This window comes from Anopheles moucheti, chromosome 3, assembly GCF_943734755.1.
Source record: "Anopheles moucheti chromosome 3, idAnoMoucSN_F20_07, whole genome shotgun sequence".
NCBI lineage: Eukaryota > Metazoa > Arthropoda > Insecta > Diptera > Culicidae > Anopheles > Anopheles moucheti.
Genome location: NC_069141.1, coordinates 1,468,848 through 1,487,124, shown reverse-complemented (window position 1 = coordinate 1,487,124; position 18,277 = coordinate 1,468,848). Strand labels below are relative to the sequence as shown.

The 18,277-nt window shown below is 52.0% G+C and overlaps 1 protein-coding gene and 1 non-coding gene across 4 annotated transcripts in view; both read right to left on the bottom strand.

Annotated features, from left to right (window-relative positions):
* The window catches only part of LOC128300778 (tRNA-dihydrouridine(16/17) synthase [NAD(P)(+)]-like), a 104,278-nt gene that overhangs the window by 14,429 nt on the left and 71,572 nt on the right, over positions 1-18,277 (bottom strand). The gene's annotated exons all lie outside the window — the stretch shown is intronic.
* On the bottom strand, positions 2,192-2,264 carry Trnar-ucu (transfer RNA arginine (anticodon UCU)). Its single transcript has one exon. It is a non-coding gene; the product is annotated as a tRNA-Arg (tRNA).

Here is an 18,277-nt window from a genome sequence, read left to right as displayed (position 1 = left end):
ACAGGGGTTGGAAAATAAATCAACGTCGTAATATTTCACTAAAACAATTTTACTCGTCCTGTAATTGTTTAGCAGGTCGATGTGTTATTGATTTTGATCCTGCCACACCCGACAACAACTTTTAAATAATCATTTTCTTCGTAGCCAAGTTGCTGACGGAATGAAAAGTAGTAGCTCGGGTGGGCACGGCAAGTAAGCAGGATCCATACCCAGACTACTAACTAATGGAACGTCAATAAATCATACTTTTATCGTGCGAAATACTCGAGAAGCGGTCCGGTAGTTCCATGCCTCTGGGCCATCGTATCGTAGAGTCTTTGCTATTGAATGCGCAACTTAAGGAATTCTGCGAATGTTATGCCGCTACGGTAAGTTTCGAATAGCGAATAAATAAATTTCGTCACAAACGAGCTGGCAGGCAATGGGATGGGTGGTTAGGATGTAAAAGATGAAGACGGTCGACGGTCGACGGTCGAATGTTCGATTCGTTAGGACCACACTTGAGTGACGCATAGGGTCGTTGCGAACAAGCAGCGGGAAAATAAATCCATCATAAGCCTTTCTTGGAGGCTGGAACACGTTTTTTGTTGTTCGTAGCTCGTAGCAACCATTAACGGAATAACGTAAGAAAAGGCAAAGATTTCTATTCTATGCCTGTTAAGGACTTCTAGCCCCATGGAATGAGAATAGCTGGAAGGCAAAATTGTGCCTCCCTGGAATGTTAACTAATAAGAAACAGACAAACATACTTTAATATTTCCAGCATCCGTCTGAGGCAGTATCCAAACTGCTATTTCCACTCGAGAAAGGAAAGGACTTGGGCAGGAATAATACCGAGGAGTCGGCAGGAACGTTATTGTTACATACCCAAACAAACGGTTCGAATGAGGGTTGATGTTAGGTGTACCATGAATCCATAAAAAATATGATGAATGAGCCATTGATGAATCGCGCTGCTGCCATCATGGGAAACGAGAGATAGTATAGAAAATAGCAAAGGAAAGGTTCTCTCCCTCAAGAGACTATGCGTACGAAAGCGATCATAAATGAGCAGCAACCTTTCTATGATTGCTCTGTCGTGTAATGGTGTGTTATCAGTTACTATGTGCCCGGTTCCGAATGTTGGTGTGGTGTAGCAAAAAGTTTAGATCCGTTGGTAAGTGAAATTCAGCTGAAATTGAAACTGATTGATTTGACCGAAGTATTGAATCGCTACAAAACATGCAGACCATTGATGGCGGAGGCACGAGTACCTCTTAATTTATATGAAATGCGAATTGATTAGGGAAACAAAGCAAAAGAGATACGGTAATACACCCAATTATGGCTATAATACGTATCAACATAGATATTTTTCATCTTGGGTAATGTTGGGTGATGATATATGTTGTTTGGAAGCCTGAAGTCTGTAGAACACGAACGTATTTTTTTTAGTGATAGTTGATTAAAATTGCTGAAAATATCAATTGATAACTCCACCGAATTGATTTATTATGGCAAAAGTATTCCTAGCATTCCGCCAAAACTGTTCCAATCATGGTTACACTCTGGTTCGTGACTATCAGTTAACACAATTGGCAGTGAGCACTGTAGCGTTACAGGCTAAGCAACACATGAAACACATCCAAACTTCAAACCAAAGCTAGGTCATGGTACATAGAGTAGTCGTGGAAACTTTCTTGACATTTAGAGGAAAAATTGTTTACGTTTATTATCCATACAAGAGTGTTGCTATGCAGAGACGGATAATACGAAGATCAGACTAAGCAGTCGTTTGTAGTCCCGAACTTCCAGCACCCCGAGTATCAAAGACACCAACAATCATTGGCGGATGCTTTGGCATTCGAAGTAGGGTCGTTCAGATCAGTTCCTATATAGCAACACCCAACATTACCCACCTACTGAACACTGATCCTACTTGGACCCGACTCCGACCCGAACTCCCTGTACCCACCTCTCGGAGTCACTTATGGCAGCTTGCACCTTGCACCTACTAGAATCTTTGCGCACCTACAGAAGCTACTTGTACCTACGGGTCGAGCGAACCTACTCGGGTCGCTTAGGGATTGCTCCCCGACCAATTAAGTTCGAGTCGACCAACGCATCACTAGTTGCAATAGACGTAGAAAATGCACATCTGTTTTAGTTTATCACTGAAAACTGAAAAATTGAAAGGAAAAATAAATACTATCGCCCAAAGTGGGGTTCGAACCCACGACCCTGAGATCAGAAGCCTTATGCTCTACCGACTGAGCTAGCTGGGCCGTTTAGGTAAGGGTCGTTATGAACTAATTTGTTTCATATGGTACACGGACATTGAAGTTATCACAGCTAAACATTCAAAGCAAGCGACCCAATTATGGTTATAAGGCTGCCTGTCAAATATTGCAGATCGTGTCAATTTACCATTGGCCGAATTAATTAGCCCTTTCATATTCCGTCCCAAAAATACATGGGCAGAATATGTACGCAGCCATTCACTTTTCTCATCTCTGATAGACAACGACATGCACATCGACGGTCAGATCATTAATAATGCGGACCAAGGATGCGTGTCTTGGGTTTGGGTTTAGCTTCCCATCGCCATGTTGGAACGATCTGAATGAATGATGCCCGATGACAGGCGATCATCGACATTTCTATTGTTTCGTCGCGGCATGTAACAAATTTGTGGCTTTCTGGCCGCCTTCACACTTCACCACGTTGGCGAATACTTCATAGAGTAGTGTAGGTGATAAGGAAGGAAGGAAGGATGAACATGGGACCAACGCTTTTTCACAACTGCCAGCTGCCACACACTCGCTGCCCGCCAGACTGTGGGTGGGTTTTCTGGATGTCGAGATTGGAGTGTGGTTCGTCGTTATTTTCAGAAACCACCGTCACCGCATCGGTAATTGGATTCACTCGATCCCGATCCATCAATCAATCTATCGTCATCAATTTTGGTGACGATGGTTTTCAAGCGATTGCACTTCTGCTCAGACACCACCAGCCTCCAGCCAAATTATACTCGATGTTGAGTGCTAACCGGCATTCTTTCAGACGATTTCTTCGCTTCAAGTAACCGTCTGCTGTTGATGGAAATTTATTAAAAATCTCCTCTGATTGGTTTGGGGCAAATTGTTTCGTGTTAAAAGCTTCTTTACTTACTGCAAAATGTCGATTTGAAACATTCACTCATAAATATTAATATTTCTTCTATCCCCATTCCCAAGGACTTTGTTTCTTCTGGCGGCGTTAGGCCATAGGTCATTCCGATCGAGATCATGATGTTGATAAATTAATTTTTAAAGTCGCAGTACAGACATTGCATACTTTTCGACACTCTAGACAAATTCGGCAGCCTAACAAGAAAAGGACCGCATAAAATTGATCACGCTGGACTTGAAAAAGAGCCATTCACTGCTTCCAGCTTCAAAATCTGATTTCGTTGAAACAGCAGTCTGGCAAAATTCCCAGCAAGGTCGTGTGTGTGTGCGCGTGCCGCAGCAATTAATTTCACACTTCATGCTGAGCAAAGGATGTCGCAGTCTCGAGCTCAAACCATAGGCGAACCAAAAACACAGCTACGGGAACGAAATAGCCGGCATAGATTTAGCATAGCCCCCGGAATATTTCTCCGGAACCAACTTCCTATGGAAGAACTTTCGGATTTTGTGCTTTCGATTGTGCTGGGCGAGTGTGCGATAACGGTTGCGGTAGCGCCATAAAACGCACTTATGGGCAGTAAATTTTTCCACCGACCACTCGGGCTAGACCAATTTGTCGACAGCTGTTGCGCATGGTTACGGTTCGGTCGCATACATGAGGTCATACGAATTCTCACCAACCGTTCTTCTGATGCATATTGGCAGTGCCAAACCTTTCCGCTTTTACAACGCGCGCATAGCATGTGTTGGCGAGCAGATTATCAGGGCTACTTGTTTTACCGTATTCTTGCCACAAACTTTTACCCTCAACTTTTAACCCTCTGGTTATACGTAATTACCACCCATGGTAGAGCCTTGTTAATGGGAACAAATAAGATGTTAAAAATACTTCACCTAATCCAACCCGCGCATGTGTATTTTGTACCATTCGCGTACTTTGCAACGAGCGCCTAAAAGTATGTAATTACTTTGCCAACAAATCTGACTAAGTTCTTGCTAATGTATTTTCTATCGGTATAGCAACATAATTGTATCCTGGGTACTGGAGCTGCGAATTGAGCAGAATTTTGGCTCGCCAGATGTGCAGTAGTAGTGTGCAATTGTCGGCTAGGCGAAATTCTTACACATCCGGAAAGGAACCAAATATGGTGGACGGAACTTTTACCGGCCACGAAAAGCATTCGGTAATAAGTGCAGCCTTTTCTGAACCATGAGGCTAACGACAAACTTCTTGTTTCCGGTAGAAATTAACGAGGATAAACTGGTGGTGGCTTCATGGTTTGCTTCTATTTCGTTTCATGTTGTTACTCTTCTCAGTCAGATTAAATTCCTGCACGGCTTCCGGACTATGGTGGAAGGCTTACCGGATTGTGCTACTATCTCCAGATTCATGATCGTATAGACATACTTTCCGAAAGTGTCCGGCTTCGGAACGAGTGTTCTTAAATGGAATCTATGTGGTTACACTACTACCGTCAGTTTTGGGTTTTACAATTCTAGTTTCAACTCAACGCTTCCAACCGCTTCAATCTTGGCAGGAAAATAAGTACATTTACTCCTCACAAGAGTTTCAGTGCCGGGCAGATCTGAGTGAAAAAATATCACTACAAGATGGTGAAGGAACAAGGAGTACTAAAGGGACGAAACGCTGGCAACTAACATTACTCCCTTCCCGAAAGTAGATGATTGAATTCCTGCAGTACTAGAAGAACATACCATTTACATAACAATAACCAGACAATCCACTAAAGCTGCCCCGTTAAGAAGTGATGTACAGTAGAGCGTTTGCCGGCTGTCAGTAGTACACTTCTTCAAGCTCCCCAAATGTGCATGAAAGCTATGGGAAGTGACGGAAGTAAAATAGACAATCTTGTATTTCGAACCTTTGTCCCACCCGCGTTTGTCCCGTGTTCATGCCCGAAAAGATAAATTCAATGGGCAAAAATTACTGCTCTCTTCAGCTCTATTTGAAGTGAAGATCCTGCTGCGAACCCGGCCACATTCATAGCGGGTGCGAATGTGGGGGGCATGCCATCAAACTCTCTCCGCCCACGGTGAACTTTTACCTTTCGCACAGACAGCGAACTAACGAACATTCTAACCGTAAAGAGGCACCGGAAAGTTGTGGCGGATGAGAAATTGAAGTTTTGTTACGCCGGCTGGAGGAGAGTGTGAAACAGTGGCCAACCGTAATTGGTTTCTTTAAGGGAATGGGAGTGACTCTTTCGCCAAAGGACTCTCGAGTTTATCGCAACCGGACACAGTTGGAAGGGGAAGCAAATGTTCTAATTGATTGTGCCGGGTAAGGTTAAGGACTGTTATGATTCTGAGTTGATTTGAATTCTTTGATCAAATCAGATGAACTGATAAATGTTCTAGAGTGTTTAACGATCAAGAAAAACAACTTAAGTTATCTTCTAAATAACGATCCATTTTTTGGCGTATTTTGGGAATTATAACTTTTATAGAACTTTGTAGCCTTGCCAGAGATGTGGAAGATAGAATTCAGCGGATCACTGTGTATATCCAGCGGCGGAACAAACGGTAGGCGGAGTAGGCGGTCGCCTAGGGCCTCGCCGTGTTGGGGGCCCCAAACAACTTGTGCCGATTGTTCGATTTTTGGAAATATAGCAGCAGAGTTAATTTATTGCACAACATCTAATTAAAAGGTAGATTAAAATTGATCGAAAATATCCTTAGATTTTATATATCCTTGGTTAGATATTTTTTTTTATTTGATTAGCTATATCGGCCCGGTTACACCGCTACGCAAGTGAAGTATGCAGTGTATTCAAACTCCTTCTTCGTTATCGGCACGACATCTTTAGGATGTTTAAGCCTACCATTTCTATTTTTATTGTTACTTTATTTACCCGTAGGATAGTCAGAGCTTTAATCTGTTCGTAAATGATCCTACCGTTAGTTGCTAAAATAGAAACCATGCTTTTTTTCACTTACGTAATTTTTGCCAGCTATTGCCATTGCGATGCTCGTGGTGTGGTATTGTTTTCTCTCACCGATTGAACCGTGAGAATGTCCAGCCTACGTGTGTCGAAACAGTGTTGTGGTGGAGTATTGTGTTTAGTATTTCGATTGTCACAATTTCTGCAAGTTTGCAAGCCGGTAATGATATATTTTTTTTTTTATTCAGGAACGACCAGGCCGTATTGCTACCGGTAATGATGTTTAACCGACACAATCTGTCAGTGTACTACGAAATAGCTAGCATTGTCATAGAATATGAATAAAATCATATTACAATCATTAGAACTCTCTTTTCCGTTTGATATTTCATACCTCATGGTTCTTGGAATACCATTTATGTCTTTCTTGACAGAATTCAGTCCACCCATCCCAAACTGTCCAAACACTTCATCATATCCCCTTGTAGAATACTGTTCAAACTACATTGCTGTAATCTCGGTAACATTTGCATCGTTGTTAGACTGAAATTGTTTTAAAATTTCCAATTCTAAATCCATACGGTTGAAGATCATCGCCGCGAAATCGTTGATCTAAATTAAAAAAAGAACACGAAAAAAGATACTTGAAGAAAACGATGCATTGATATAAAAACGATGTGTTCAGTGAAGAACCTATCATAGTAGTCTTGCTAAAACATTGTCGTGCGTGCTGAAAGCGGTCTCGTTTTTTTGCATTGCAAACTCAGTTTGTTTGAGAAAAATTAGTGAGTGCTTTGTGGTGTTGTATCCCTATAATTTGCTACTGACTATCAAATTGTGCCTGAGGAGCACATAGTGTGTTTCATATTGATGTAAATGTGCAAGTGTAAATGTGACGAAATGATCGCAAGTGTCTTCACAATGAGCGAAGAGATCGGCCCAGAAATTCTTGGATTTCTTGTCGCACGGACAACCGACCTAAAATTGGAGGATCAAATTTAATACGCGCAATTTAATCGAACGATCGAAATTCACATTAATATGTGCAGGGCCACGAGAGTTGACAAATTTGTCCAATGACCAAATAAACTGGGCAACTGTGAAAACCACTATACCGTTGCCGTGCACACAATTGTTTTCAGATTTCCGATACCAGGAGAGCATGTTTTTCCAGAGGTGACATCTGCAGCTTAGGACAAATTTGCATATCATAATTGCTATTGCATACTATCAAACACGTGAGAACGATCGCTAATAAGTAAGATCAATAAACCGGAAAGTATCCTTCATTTCGCTCAAACATTCCGTCGGCTGGTACGAAATTCCATACAAAAGCAGCTGTTTTCCGATTTCCAATACCAGGAGAGCATCCACGGAAGAGATAGCACCTTGTACAGCAACCGCCGAAAGATATGCAATATTTAAACACTAACTTTCCCGTTGGTCGAGTAAAATTTTGCAGCAATTTTGCTCAAAAACCGCCGAAAGTTATGCAATGATTAAACACTAACTTTCCCGTTGGTCGTGAAAAATTTCTTCAAAAACTACCAGTTTTTGAATGTATAGTACCAGGAGAGCATGCACGGAAGAGGTAGCTCCTGGTATTGCGCCGAAAAGTATGCAATGTGTATACACTTACTTTGCAACCAATTTTCCGCCGTAAGGTATGCAATGTTTATACACTAACTTTGCAACCAATTTTCCGCCGTAAGGTATGCAATGTTTATACACTAACGTTTCATACAAACCAGCTGTTTTCAGATTTCCGATACCAGGAGAGCATGTTGCTCAAGAGGTAACATCTTCCATCCCCCTCCCCCCTACCCCGCAAAAATGGTGACCAAGATGGCGGCCAAGTTGGCGACCAAGATGACGGACAAGATGGTGGACAAGATGGCGGACAAGATGGCGGCCAAGATGGCAGACAAGATGGCGGCCAAGATGGCGGCCAAGATGGCGGACAAGATGGCGGACAAGATGGCGGCCAAGATGGCGGACAAGATGGCGGACAAGATGGCGGCCAAGATGGTGGACACAAGATGGCGGCCAAGATGGCGGACACAAGATGGCGGCCAAGATGGCGGCCAAGATGGCGGACAAGATGGCGGACACAAGATGGCGGCCAAGATGGCGGCCAAGATGGCGGACAAGATGGCGGCCAAGATGGCGGCCAAGATGGCGGACAAGATGGCGGACAAGATGGCGGCCAAGATGGCGGACAAGATGGCGGACAAGATGGCGGACAAGATGGCGGCCAAGATGGTGGACACAAGATGGCGGCCAAGATGGCGGACACAAGATGGCGGCCAAGATGGCGGACAAGATGGCGGCCAAGATGGCGGACACAAGATGGCGGACAAGATGGCGGACACAAGATGGCGGACAAGATGGCGGACAAGATGGCGGACAAGATGGCGAACACAAGATGGTGGACAAGATGGCGGCAAAGATGGGGGACAAGATGGCGGACATGATGGCGGACAAGATGGCGGCCAAGATGGCGGACAAGATGGCGGACAAGATGGCGGACACAAGATGGCGGCCAAGATGGCGGACAAGATGGCGGCCAAGATGGCGGACAAAATGGCGGACAAGATGGCGGACAAGATGGCGGACACAAGATGGAGGACAAGATGGCGGCCAAGATGGCGGCCAAGATGGCGGACAAGATGGCGGCCAAGATGGCGGCCAAGATGGCGGAAAAGATGGCGGCCAAGATGGCGGACACAAGATGTCGGACACAAGATGGAGGTCAAGATGGCGGCCAAGATGGCGGACAAGATGGCGGCCAAGATGGCGGCCAAGATGGTGGACACAAGATGGCGGCCAAGATGGCGGACACAAGATGGCGGCCAAGATGGCGGACAAGATGGCGGCCAAGATGGCGGACACAAGATGTCGGACACAAGATGGAGGACAAGATGGCGGCCAAGATGGCGGACAAGATGGCGGCCAAGATGGTGGACACAAGATGGCGGCCAAGATGGCGGCCAAGATGGTGGTCAAGATGGCGTCCAAGATGGCGGACAAGATGGCGGACAAGATGGCGGACACAAGATGGCGGCCAAGATGGCGGACACAAGATGGCGGCCAAGATGGCGGACACAAGATGGCGGCCAAGATGGCGGACAAGATGGCGGACAAGATGGCGGACAAGATGGCGGCCAAGATGGCGGACAAGATGGCGGACAAGATGGCGGACAAGATGGCGGACACAAGATGGAGGACAAGATGGCGGCCAAGATGGCGGCCAAGATGGCGGCCAAGATGGTGGACACAAGATGGCGGCCAAGATGGCGGACACAAGATGGCGGACAAGATGGCGGCCAAGATGGCGGACAAGATGGCGGCCAAGATGGCGGACAAGATGGCGGCCAAGATGGCGGCCAAGATGGCGGACAAGATGGCGGACAAGATGGCGGCCAAGATGGCGGCCAAGATGGCGGCCAAGATGGCGGCCAAGATGGCGGACAAGATGGCGGCCAAGATGGCGGACAAGATGGCGGCCAAGATGGCGGACAAGATGGCGGTCAAGATGGCGGACAAGATGGCGGACAAGATGGCGGACAAGATGGCGACCAAGATGGCGGCCAAGATGGCGGACAAGATGGCGACCAAGATGGCGGCCAAGATGGCGGACAAGATGGCGGACAAGATGGCGGACACAAGATGGAGGACAAGATGGCGGCCAAGATGGCGGACAAGATGGCGGCCAAGATGGTGGACACAAGATGGCGGCCAAGATGGTGGACACAAGATGGCGGCCAAGATGGTGGCCAAGATGGCGGCCAAGATGGCGGACACAAGATGGCGGCGAAAATGGCGGCCAAGATGGCGGAAAAGATGGCGGCCAAGATGGCGGACACAAGATGTCGGACACAAGATGGAGGACAAGATGGCGGACAAGATTACGGACAAGATGGCGGACAAGATGGCGGCCAAGATGGCGGCCAAGATGGTGGACACAAGATGGCGGCCAAGATGGCGGACAAGATGGCGGCCAAGATGGCGGACAAGATGGCGGCCAAGATGGCGGACACAAGATGTCGGACACAAGATGGAGGACAAGATGGCGGCCAAGATGGCGGACAAGATGGCGGCCAAGATGGCGGACACAAGATGGCGGCCAAGATGGCGGACACAAGATGGCGGCCAAGATGGCGGACAAGATGGCGGCCAAGATGGCGGACACAAGATGGCGGCCAAGATGGCGGACACAAGATGGCGGCCAAGATGGCGGACAAGATGGCGGCCAAGATGGCGGACAAGATGGCGGCCAAGATGGTGGACACAAGATGGCGGACAAGATGGCGGCCAAGATGGCGGACGAGATGGCGGACAAGATGGCGGCCAAGATGGCGGCCAAGATGGCGGCCAAGATGGCGGACAAGATGGCGGACAAGATGGCGGACAAGATGGCGGCCAAGATGGTGGACACAAGATGTCGGACACAAGATGGCGGCCAAGATGGCGGACAAGATGGCGGCCAAGATGGCGGACAAGATGGCGGCCAAGATGGCGGACAAGATGGCGGACAAGATGGCGGACGAGATGGCGGACAAGATGGCGGCCAAGATGGCGGACACAAGATGGCGGCCAAGATGGCGGACAAGATGGCGGACAAGATGGCGGACAAGATGGCGGACGAGATGGCGGACAAGATGGCGGCCAAGATGGTGGACACAAGATGGCGGACACAAGATGGCGGCCAAGATGGCGGACAAGATGGCGGCCAAGATGGCGGACAAGATGGCGGCCAAGATGGCGGACAAGATGGCGGACAAGATGGCGGACGAGATGGCGGACAAGATGGCGGCCAAGATGGCGGACACAAGATGGCGAACACAAGATGGCGGACAAGATGGCGGCAAAGATGGGGGACAAGATGGCGGACAAGATGGCGGACAAGATGGCGGACACAAGATGGAGGACAAGATGGCGGCCAAGATGGCGACCAAGATGGCGGACAAGATGGCGGCCAAGATGGCGGACAAGATGGCGGCCAAGATGGCGGACAAGATGGAGGACAAGATGGCGGCCAAGATGGCGGACAAGATGGCGGACAAGATGGTGGACACAAGATGGCGGCCAAGATGGTGGACACAAGATGGCGGCCAAGATGGTGGCCAAGATGGCGGCCAAGATGGCGGAAAAGATGGCGGCCAAGATGGCGGACACAAGATGTCGGACACAAGATGGAGGACAAGATGGCGGCCAAGATGGCGGACAAGATGGCGGACAAGATGGCGGACAAGATGGCGGACGAGATGGCGGCCAAGATGGCGGCCAAGATGGTGGACACAAGATGGCGGACACAAGATGGCGGCCAAGATGGCGGACAAGATGGCGGCCAAGATGGCGGACAAGATGGCGGACGAGATGGCGGACAAGATGGCGGCCAAGATGGTGGACACAAGATGGCAGACACAAGATGGCGGCCAAGATGGCGGACAAGATGGCGGCCAAGATGGCGGACAAGATGGCGGACAAGATGGCGGACGAGATGGCGGACAAGATGGCGGCCAAGATGGCGGACAAGATGGCGGACAAGATGGCGGACAAGATGGCGGACGAGATGGCGGACAAGATGGCGGCCAAGATGGCGGACAAGATGGCGGCCAAGATGGCGGACAAGATGGCGGACAAGATGGCGGACGAGATGGCGGACAAGATGGCGGCCAAGATGGTGGACACAAGATGGCGGACACAAGATGGCGGCCAAGATGGCGGACAAGATGGCGGCCAAGATGGCGGACAAGATGGCGGCCAAGATGGCGGACAAGATGGCGGACAAGATGGCGGACGAGATGGCGGACAAGATGGCGGCCAAGATGGCGGACACAAGATGGCGAACACAAGATGGCGGACAAGATGGCGGCAAAGATGGGGGACAAGATGGCGGACAAGATGGCGGACAAGATGGCGGACACAAGATGGAGGACAAGATGGCGGCCAAGATGGCGGACAAGATGGCGGACAAGATGGCGGCCAAGATGGTGGACACAAGATGGCGGCCAAGATGGTGGACACAAGATGGCGGCCAAGATGGTGGCCAAGATGGCGGCCAAGATGGCGGACACAAGATGGCGGCGAAGATGGCGGCCAAGATGGCGGAAAAGATGGCGGCCAAGATGGCGGACACAAGATGTCGGACACAAGATGGAGGACAAGATAGTGGCCAAGATGGCGGACAAGATGGCGGACAAGATGGCGGACAAGATGGCGGACAAGATGGCGGACAAGATGGCGAACACAAGATGGCGGACAAGATGGCGGCAAAGATGGGGGACAAGATGGCGGACAAGATAGCGGACAAGATGGCGGACAAGATGGCGGCCAAGATGGCGGACAAGATGGCGGAGAAGATGGCGGACACAAGATGGCGGCCAAGATGGCGGACAAGATGGTGGCCAAGATGGCGGCCAAGATGGCGGACAAGATGGTGGCCAAGATGGCGGCCAAGATGGCGACCAAGATGGCGGACAAGATGGCGGCCAAGATGGCGGACAAGATGGCGGCCAAGATGGCGGACAAGATGGCGGACAAGATGGCGACCAAGATGGCGGCCAAGATGGCGGACAAGATGGCGGACACAAGATGGAGGACAAGATGGAGGACAAGATGGCGGCCAAGATGGCGGACAAGATGGCGGACAAGATGGTGGACACAAGATGGCGGCCAAGATGGTGGACACAAGATGGCGGCCAAGATGGTGGCCAAGATGGCGGCCAAGATGGCGGAAAAGATGGCGGCCAAGATGGCGGACACAAGATGTCGGACACAAGATGGAGGACAAGATGGCGGCCAAGATGGCGGACAAGATGGCGGACAAGATGGCGGACAAGATGGCGGACGAGATGGCGGCCAAGATGGCGGCCAAGATGGTGGACACAAGATGGCGGACACAAGATGGCGGCCAAGATGGCGGACAAGATGGCGGCCAAGATGGCGGACAAGATGGCGGACGAGATGGCGGACAAGATGGCGGCCAAGATGGTGGACACAAGATGGCGGACACAAGATGGCGGCCAAGATGGCGGACAAGATGGCGGCCAAGATGGCGGACAAGATGGCGGACAAGATGGCGGACGAGATGGCGGACAAGATGGCGGCCAAGATGGCGGACAAGATGGCGGACAAGATGGCGGACAAGATGGCGGACGAGATGGCGGACAAGATGGCGGCCAAGATGGCGGACAAGATGGCGGCCAAGATGGCGGACAAGATGGCGGACAAGATGGCGGACGAGATGGCGGACAAGATGGCGGCCAAGATGGTGGACACAAGATGGCGGACACAAGATGGCGGCCAAGATGGCGGACAAGATGGCGGCCAAGATGGCGGACAAGATGGCGGCCAAGATGGCGGACAAGATGGCGGACAAGATGGCGGACGAGATGGCGGACAAGATGGCGGCCAAGATGGCGGACACAAGATGGCGAACACAAGATGGCGGACAAGATGGCGGCAAAGATGGGGGACAAGATGGCGGACAAGATGGCGGACAAGATGGCGGACACAAGATGGAGGACAAGATGGCGGCCAAGATGGCGGACAAGATGGCGGACAAGATGGCGGCCAAGATGGTGGACACAAGATGGCGGCCAAGATGGTGGACACAAGATGGCGGCCAAGATGGTGGCCAAGATGGCGGCCAAGATGGCGGACACAAGATGGCGGCGAAGATGGCGGCCAAGATGGCGGACAAGATGGCGGCCAAGATGGTGGACAAGATGGCGGCCAAGATGGCGGACAAGATGGCGGACAAGATGGCGGCCAAGATGGTGGACACAAGATGTCGGACACAAGATGGCGGCCAAGATGGCGGACAAGATGGCGGCCAAGATGGCGGACAAGATGGCGGCCAAGATGGCGGACAAGATGGCGGACAAGATGGCGGACGAGATGGCGGACAAGATGGCGGCCAAGATGGCGGACACAAGATGGCGGCCAAGATGGCGGACAAGATGGCGGACAAGATGGCGGACAAGATGGCGGACGAGATGGCGGACAAGATGGCGGCCAAGATGGTGGACACAAGATGGCGGACAAGATGGCGGCCAAGATGGCGGACAAGATGGTGGACAAGATGGCGGACAAGATAGCGGACAAGATGGCGGACAAGATGGCGAACACAAGATGGCGGACAAGATGGCGGCAAAGATGGGGGACAAGATGGCGGACAAGATAGCGGACATGATGGCGGACAAGATGGCGGCCAAGATGGCGGACAAGATGGCGGAGAAGATGGCGGACACAAGATGGCGGCCAAGATGGCGGACAAGATGGTGGCCAAGATGGCGGCCAAGATGGCGGACAAGATGGTGGCCAAGATGGCGGCCAAGATGGCGACCAAGATGGCGGACAAGATGGCGGCCAAGATGGCGGACAAGATGGCGGCCAAGATGGCGGACAAGATGGCGGACAAGATGGCGACCAAGATGGCGGACAAGATGGCGGACAAGATGGCGGACACAAGATGGAGGACAAGATGGCGGCCAAGATGGCGGACAAGATGGCGGCCAAGATGGTGGACACAAGATGGCGGACACAAGATGGCGGCCAAGATGGTGGCCAAGATGGCGGCCAAGATGGCGGAAAAGATGGCGGCCAAGATGGCGGACACAAGATGTCGGACACAAGATGGAGGACAAGATGGCGGCCAAGATGGCGGACAAGATGGCGGACAAGATGGCGGACAAGATGGCGGACGAGATGGCGGCCAAGATGGCGGCCAAGATGGTGGACACAAGATGGCGGACACAAGATGGCGGCCAAGATGGCGGACAAGATGGCGGCCAAGATGGCGGACAAGATGGCGGACGAGATGGCGGACAAGATGGCGGCCAAGATGGTGGACACAAGATGGCGGCCAAGATGGTGGCCAAGATGGCGGCCAAGATGGCGGAAAAGATGGCGGCCAAGATGGCGGACACAAGATGTCGGACACAAGATGGCGGACAAGATGGCGGACAAGATGGCGGACGAGATGGCGGACAAGATGGCGGCCAAGATGGTGGACACAAGATGGCGGACAAGATGGCGGACAAAATGGTGGACAAGATGGCGGACAAGATGGCGGACAAGATGGCGGACAAGATGGCGAACACAAGATGGCGGACAAGATGGCGGCAAAGATGGGGGACAAGATGGCGGACAAGATAGCGGACATGATGGCGGACAAGATGGCGGCCAAGATGGCGGACAAGATGGCGGAGAAGATGGCGGACACAAGATGGCGGCCAAGATGGTGGACAAGATGGTGGCCAAGATGGCGGCCAAGATGGCGGACAAGATGGTGGCCAAGATGGCGGCCAAGATGGCGGACAAGATGGCGGCCAAGATGGCGGACAAGATGGCGGCCAAGATGGCGGACAAGATGGCGGACAAGATGGCGACCAAGATGGCGGCCAAGATGGCGGACAAGATGGCGGACACAAGATGGAGGACAAGATGGAGGACAAGATGGCGGCCAAGATGGCGGACAAGATGGCGGACAAGATGGTGGACACAAGATGGCGGCCAAGATGGTGGACACAAGATGGCGGCCAAGATGGTGGCCAAGATGGCGGCCAAGATGGCGGAAAAGATGGCGGCCAAGATGGCGGACACAAGATGTCGGACACAAGATGGAGGACAAGATGGCGGCCAAGATGGCGGACAAGATGGCGGACAAGATGGCGGACAAGATGGCGGACGAGATGGCGGCCAAGATGGCGGCCAAGATGGTGGACACAAGATGGCGGACACAAGATGGCGGCCAAGATGGCGGACAAGATGGCGGCCAAAATGGCGGACAAGATGGCGGACGAGATGGCGGACAAGATGGCGGCCAAGATGGCGGACACAAGATGGCGGCCAAGATGGCGGACAAGATGGCGGCCAAGATGGCGGACAAGATGGCGGACAAGATGGCGGACGAGATGGCGGACAAGATGGCGGCCAAGATGGCGGACAAGATGGCGGACAAGATGGCGGACAAGATGGCGGACGAGATGGCGGACAAGATGGCGGCCAAGATGGCGGACAAGATGGCGGCCAAGATGGCGGACAAGATGGCGGACAAGATGGCGGACGAGATGGCGGACAAGATGGCGGCCAAGATGGTGGACACAAGATGGCGGACACAAGATGGCGGCCAAGATGGCGGACAAGATGGCGGCCAAGATGGCGGACAAGATGGCGGCCAAGATGGCGGACAAGATGGCGGACAAGATGGCGGACGAGATGGCGGACAAGATGGCGGCCAAGATGGCGGACACAAGATGGCGAACACAAGATGGCGGACAAGATGGCGGCAAAGATGGGGGACAAGATGGCGGACAAGATGGCGGACAAGATGGCGGACACAAGATGGAGGACAAGATGGCGGCCAAGATGGCGGACAAGATGGCGGACAAGATGGCGGCCAAGATGGTGGACACAAGATGGCGGCCAAGATGGTGGACACAAGATGGCGGCCAAGATGGTGGCCAAGATGGCGGCCAAGATGGCGGACACAAGATGGCGGCGAAGATGGCGGCCAAGATGGCGGAAAAGATGGCGGCCAAGATGGCGGACACAAGATGTCGGACACAAGATGGAGGACAAGATAGTGGCCAAGATGGCGGACAAGATGGCGGACAAGATGGCGGACAAGATGGCGGACAAGATGGCGGACAAGATGGCGAACACAAGATGGCGGACAAGATGGCGGCAAAGATGGGGGACAAGATGGCGGACAAGATAGCGGACAAGATGGCGGACAAGATGGCGGCCAAGATGGCGGACAAGATGGCGGAGAAGATGGCGGACACAAGATGGCGGCCAAGATGGCGGACAAGATGGTGGCCAAGATGGCGGCCAAGATGGCGGACAAGATGGTGGCCAAGATGGCGGCCAAGATGGCGACCAAGATGGCGGACAAGATGGCGGCCAAGATGGCGGACAAGATGGCGGCCAAGATGGCGGACAAGATGGCGGACAAGATGGCGACCAAGATGGCGGCCAAGATGGCGGACAAGATGGCGGACACAAGATGGAGGACAAGATGGAGGACAAGATGGCGGCCAAGATGGCGGACAAGATGGCGGACAAGATGGTGGACACAAGATGGCGGCCAAGATGGTGGACACAAGATGGCGGTCAAGATGGTGGCCAAGATGGCGGCCAAGATGGCGGAAAAGATGGCGGCCAAGATGGCGGACACAAGATGTCGGACACAAGATGGAGGACAAGATGGCGGCCAAGATGGCGGACAAGATGGCGGACAAGATGGCGGACAAGATGGCGGACGAGATGGCGGCCAAGATGGCGGCCAAGATGGTGGACACAAGATGGCGGACACAAGATGGCGGCCAAGATGGCGGACAAGATGGCGGCCAAGATGGCGGACAAGATGGCGGACGAGATGGCGGACAAGATGGCGGCCAAGATGGTGGACACAAGATGGCGGACACAAGATGGCGGCCAAGATGGCGGACAAGATGGCGGCCAAGATGGCGGACAAGATGGCGGACAAGATGGCGGACGAGATGGCGGACAAGATGGCGGCCAAGATGGCGGACAAGATGGCGGACAAGATGGCGGACAAGATGGCGGACGAGATGGCGGACAAGATGGCGGCCAAGATGGCGGACAAGATGGCGGCCAAGATGGCGGACAAGATGGCGGACAAGATGGCGGACGAGATGGCGGACAAGATGGCGGCCAAGATGGTGGACACAAGATGGCGGACACAAGATGGCGGCCAAGATGGCGGACAAGATGGCGGCCAAGATGGCGGACAAGATGGCGGCCAAGATGGCGGACAAGATGGCGGACAAGATGGCGGACGAGATGGCGGACAAGATGGCGGCCAAGATGGCGGACACAAGATGGCGAACACAAGATGGCGGACAAGATGGCGGCAAAGATGGGGGACAAGATGGCGGACAAGATGGCGGACAAGATGGCGGACACAAGATGGAGGACAAGATGGCGGCCAAGATGGCGGACAAGATGGCGGACAAGATGGCGGCCAAGATGGTGGACACAAGATGGCGGCCAAGATGGTGGACACAAGATGGCGGCCAAGATGGTGGCCAAGATGGCGGCCAAGATGGCGGACACAAGATGGCGGCGAAGATGGCGGCCAAGATGGCGGAAAAGATGGCGGCCAAGATGGCGGACACAAGATGTCGGACACAAGATGGAGGACAAGATAGTGGCCAAGATGGCGGACAAGATGGCGGACAAGATGGCGGA